The following is a 5,859-nucleotide window of genomic DNA, read 5'->3' on the forward strand; positions in this document are numbered from 1 at the left end:
TCGCCCCCCACCCCCCCACCCCACCCCCAGCTCGCCGGGTCTCGGGGCCGGCCCCAGGCCCCACCCCCTAGGACCCCGCCCCCCGAGCCGCCCCGGCCGGCCCCCGCGGAACGTCCCGCCCCGGCGCCCGGACACGCCCCGGGCACGCCCCCCTCCCGCACCGCCGGGTGAGAGCCTGGCGGGACCCGCCTGCTGGGCTTCCCCTGGGCGCCCACTGCGGTCCTCTGGGCTCCGCGGCTCGCGGGTGGTGGTGGTGGGGGGGGTGTCGAGTGGACCCCCCTCTTCCGCCGCGCTCCGTGGTCTCGCGTCGCGGTCCACCGGTAAAGGACGGGAGAGGAGGTCATTGGTTCTCTGCTGTGGGCGGCAGGCTGCAGCGCCCTCTGGGCGTGGACGCCGAGCGCCCTCCTGTGCCACTGACCGCCCAGATCCCGGTGGGAGCCCTGTCGGGCTGGAGGTGCTGGGGGTCTTCCATCTCCAGTGCTGGGATCCTCATCCCGCCCCCCCCCCACTCCGCCCCCCTGCGCCCGCTGCAGCTGGGACTCCCCACGCCTGTATGCCCAGCCCGGGTTCCCACGGGCGCGAGCGTCTGGGCAGCCTGTCCTTGAGCTTGGAAACGAGGGTGTCTGAGCCAGCTGCACGTGCGCACACACACACACACACACACACACACACACACACACACACACACACGCTCAGGAGGGACTGTAAATAAATAAATAAATAAAAGGAAAAGCACCCGCAGGATGGGGCAACTTTCTTTAGAGATCAGTCTCCTGCCCCTTGAACCTCTGGCCGGAAAGGAAAATCGGGTGGAGGCGCTCCCGCAGCCCTGCGGAGCCCTGCGGCGCGCTGGGTCAGTGCCTCAGTGGCTCTTGGAGAGGCCCAGGTCCCCAGCGTCTCCATCGCCAGTCACACCGACGTTAAGACAGGCTATGGATAGTGCAGGCGCAGCGCGCTTGCTCCGCGTGTGACGGCCAGGGTTCCAACCCTGCACCCCTGCCCCGCGCCGGGAGTGATCCCTGAGCACGGAGCGCGGAGGAAGCCGTGAAAACAGCCAGATGCAGTCCAGCCGCCCCCTGGCCCGCACAGAACGGCTACGGAGCGCTGAGGGCTGATCACATGCCTTGGCAGCAGGAGACCTCGCTTGGATCTCGGTTCCCTGAGCACTGTCAAGACAGAGACCCACCCCCAGCCCCTAGCACAGAACTGGAGCACCAAAACACAGCGGGGTGTGGCCCAGACATTTATTTTTTTCAAGGGATGGGGGTTGCTGTGGAATAGGATCTAGTGCAGGTATTAGGCAAAAAACCTAGAGAGAAACTGGAAGAAACAAAACAGAAGAAACTAATGACCCTGTGACCCCAGGATGGCAGCGTCTCACAGTCCTCCTGGGCAGAGGACAAGGCCCCTTCATACCCCCCCCAACACACACAGACACATGTATGCATGCACGGGCGCGCGCACGCACACACACACACACACACACACTCACACAGACACGTCTGAGCTGGGAAGTAAGAAATACTCTTTAGTTTGGCTTGGTTTTCGAATTTGGGGACCAGGAGTACTCAGGGTTTACTCCTGGATCTGTGCTCAGGGATTTCTCCTGGCGACGCTCAGGGGACCATATGGGATACCAGGGATAAAACCTGGGTCAGACTCGTGCAAGGCAAATGCCCTACACACTGTACTATCTCTCTGGCCCAGAAAGTCTCTTAAGGCTCATTGCCCCTCCGGCTGCCCACTCCTTCTGCTTAGATGCATGAGATGTCCCTGGTGCTGCTTTGTGACAGGGACTTTAGCGCTTGGAGTCTCCTTCACCAGCTCTGTGCTCAGGGATCGCTCCGGGAGGGGCTTGGAGACCTTATGGGACGCCGTGGATCGAACCTGGGTTCACCCAGTGCCAGCTCCCTACCCACTGAATGATCTCGCAGGCTCACTGGCATATATATTTTTATTTGCCTTTTTGTTGTTGTTGTTTATTTTGGGGTCACTCCTGGTCACACTGATTTTGAACGGCTCCCCAGGTTAAAACATCTTGCTGAAGGCTTTGCCTGCCTGCTGATAGGGGGTATACGAGTGCCAGTGCCCCTCTCTGCTTCTCTTCTGGAAAAGAACCCCCCCATCTCCACTCAGGAAAATCCCCATGACTGCTGCGTGTGTCATTCCTGCCACGCAGAGCGCATGACTAGGTGGAGCATGAGTTCACTGCATGCTATGAGTTCACTGCAGCCTGGGGAAGCTTTTTCCTCCTGGAATGCAGAGGAGAGGGTGCAACTGGGGGCAGGAAGTGACCTTTGAGCCAGAGGTCACACATGGCATCAGGGCAGGGGGGCAGGAGCATGGGGGCATGGTCCTGCCACACTAGCCCCGGACCCTCCCCCCGGAGGAAGACTCTTCTGCTCCGCTTCAGATGTCGGTCATCCTGGCCCTGCTGTCCTTGGCTGGCCATCCTGGCCTCTCTGCCACAGCCCCAGGGCGGGCAGGGAGGCTCAACAGTGGGGAGGGGCCCGCGGGAACTCTGGAGATGCCCCAGAAGCAAAATGGAATTTCCTGGGACAGCACAGCCTGAGCTGGCCTGGAGGCTAAGTCCTGGGCTGCACGCATCCCCTCTGGCCTTCAAACTGGGTTAACGGGGGCTGAGTGGCAGTACAGTGGGTAGGGGGCGGCCTCGCACACAGCCACCCCAGATTTGATCCCCAATACCCTGTAGGATCCCTAGGAGTAATGCCTGAGTGCCCAGCCAGGAAGGAGTCAGCCCTGAGCACCACTGAGTCTAACCCAATATTCCCCCACGACCCCCCCGCAAAGAAAAACAGTGTAAATAAGGGGAACTGTTTGAACAATAAATGTTTTTATTATTATTATTATTATTATTATTATTATTATTATTATTATTATTATTATTTTAGGTTTTTGGGTCACACAGGGGTTACTCCTAGCTCTTGCACTCAGGAATTACTCCTGGCGGTTCCTGGCAGTGCTCAGGGGACTGTATGGAAGGCTGAGAATTGAACCTGGGTCCACCTCGTGTGAGGCAAACGCCCTACCCGCTGTGCTATCGCTCCAGCCCCACAATAGGTGTTTAGAGCCCCAGCAAGGTCTCCCATGCTCCCAGGGACGGTTCTGCGTGGGCGGCGCTCCCCTCCCAACCCCTGCGCCTTGCTGGGCTTGAGTCCATGAGTGACCAGTTCTTTGCGTCTTCTGAGTAACCCCCACATTAGCTGCCAGGAGGAGCTGAGGGCCAAGATGGGGCCGAGTGTCCCGGGTGCTTGGTGCTGGGTGGCCCTGGGCTGGGGATGCAAGCCTGGAGGTGCGTTCTCTGCACCCCGCCCCCCTCCAGCCGCTGCTTGACAGTTTCTCACTTCCTCCCCTTCTGACTCCCTCTCCTATTGGCCAGAATGTCAGAGGTGAGCGGACAGAAATGCATCCTTTGTAAATATCACTGAAATTTACACATTCAAATGAGCGTATCTGCTTCCCGCCAGCAGCCCCTGGCAGGGAGTCTGCCGGGCTCCCCCTGCTGCCCACCCCACCCCCAGGGGCGGCCGAGGGACCCTTGGCCTGCAGGATAACTCTTGTTTGGAGGGTGCGGGGAAGCGGACCTTATAGCCCGTTCACTAGGGGACAGGACCCAGTGCTACAGGCTGACCCGCTCGGGCAGTTCTGCCCCCGCTCTCTTCCAGGATGGCATGTCACCTGCGACCTGCCTGTCTGGTGCCCCTCGAGGGACAGCCTCGGAGAAGCCCACGGAGCAGCCAGCACCTGCATCCCGGGTTGCAGAGACAACGTGAGAACACGACCTTTGCATGCTGGAGAAGGCACGGTCTCAGGGGAAAACAGAGGCTCATTAAAAAGAACGAAGTCTACAACATCCAACAGGAGAGAGAACAAAAGGGAATGCCCTGCCGCAGAGGCAGGATGGGGTGGGGGGGTTGGGGTGGGGGGGGTGGGAGGGATACTGGGATCATTGGTGGAGGAGAATGGGCACTGGCGGAGGGATGTAAACCAAATGCAAACATGAAAGTTCATAAGTTTGTAACTGTACCTCATGGTGATTCACTAATAAAAAATAAAATTAAAAAAAAAAAGAACAAAGGGCCTTGCATGCAACCAACCCTGGTCTGACCCCCAGAGTCACACATGGCCCCCCGAGCCCTGTCAGCAACGACCCTGAGTCCAGAGCTAAGAGTAACTCTGAGCACCACAAGGACCAAACCCCAGTCTTCCTCTAAAGAGAATAAGTATATAAACCTAAAACAATTCCCTAAAACCTAAAAGCATGTATATACACAACATAGTGTATTGTCTGTCAACCAACTAACTCTCGAAGCAGGAGCACACAACTGATTTGAGCTGCGGAGGGAAGGTCGTGACAGGTTTCACAGATGAGGAGGGGGCCGGGGTGGGGGTCAGCCACTAGAACCGGGGCGGATAGATAGTTCCGGGGTTAAGGTTTTTGCCTTGCAACTCTTTATGGTCTCCCAAGTTCTACCGAGAGTGATCCCTGAGCACGGAGTAAGGAGTTAGCTCCAAGCACCCCTGTGTGTGGTCCAAAGACTAGGGAAAGTCATTAGAACCTGTCCTTTGGTAAAGAAACAGAATTTCAGCCATGCCTGAGTTCCCCATGGCTTCTGTGATGCCCCGCTGAGTGGCCTCAGGTGGCCCAGTTATTCTCTGGAGGATCCGAGGCCACGAGTCACACGCGTCGGGGTTTCATGAGTGGTTCTCCCTCTCCCCAGGTCTCCGAGCGGAATCTCTCACGACTCCCAGCTGGAGGCTGCTGCCTCCCTGGCCAGCCCTGCACGCCTCAAGCCAGCAGCGTCACACGTGTCTGCTCCATGTTCTCTACGTGCGGCCATGTCTCTCGCTGGCCCCTCCACAAGGACACAGGCTAGTAGTCCTTGGATCAACCTGCATCAAAATGCTGAATTTAGCCACATCCACAAAGACCCTCCGACACACACACACACACACACACACACACACACTCTCTCTCTCTCTCTCTCTCTCTCTCTCCCTCTCTCTCTCTCTCTCTCTCTCTCTCGCTCTCTCTCCCTCCCTCCCTCTCTTTCTCTCTCTCCCTTTTTATGCATTGAAGATGACAAGATGACCTTCCCAAGGTACAGCCATGAATAGGACACAGCCTCCCTTTTTTTCAATATATATTGATTTGTTTTGAATTATTACAGTTTAGGTCACATGTTTACAGTAGTGTTAATGAGTTTGATTTTCAGTTACCCTAACTCACAACCATCAAAATGCCCATGAGATATCTATTTTATTTATTTAAGATTTTTTAATTGAATCACTGTGAGAAAGACCCTTACAAAGCTGTTCATGATTAGGTTTCAGTCCTACAGTGCTCCAGCACCCGTCCCTCCACCAGTGTATGTCTCTCAGCACCGGTGTCCCCAGGTTCCCTCCCATCCCCCCACCCCATCCCCAGGCACTTTTCTTTCTGTCTCTGTCTCCCTGTCTCTGTCTGTTTCTCTTATCTCTCTCTGCCTCTCTCTCTGTGTCTCTGTGTCTCTCTATCTGACTCTGTCTGTCTGTCTCTCTTTCTCTCTGCCTCTGTCTCTGTGTCTCTCTATCTCTGTCTGTCTCTTTCTCTCTGCCTCTCTCTGTCTCTGTGTCTCTCTATCTCTGTCTCTGTCTGTCTCTCGCTCTCTCTCTCTCTCTCCCTCTTTTTGGGCATTGTGTTTGCAATACAGATACTGAAAGGTTGTCGTGTATATCCCTTTACCTGCTCTTAACACTCAGTTCTTGTCCAGCGCGATCATTCCCAGCTATTATTGCCATGTTGGTCCCTTCTCTAACTCGCCTAGCCTCCGCCCTCCATACGCTCATGGTAACGCT

The sequence above is a fragment of the Sorex araneus genome, chromosome X, assembly GCF_027595985.1.
Source record: "Sorex araneus isolate mSorAra2 chromosome X, mSorAra2.pri, whole genome shotgun sequence".
Taxonomy (NCBI): domain Eukaryota; kingdom Metazoa; phylum Chordata; class Mammalia; order Eulipotyphla; family Soricidae; genus Sorex; species Sorex araneus.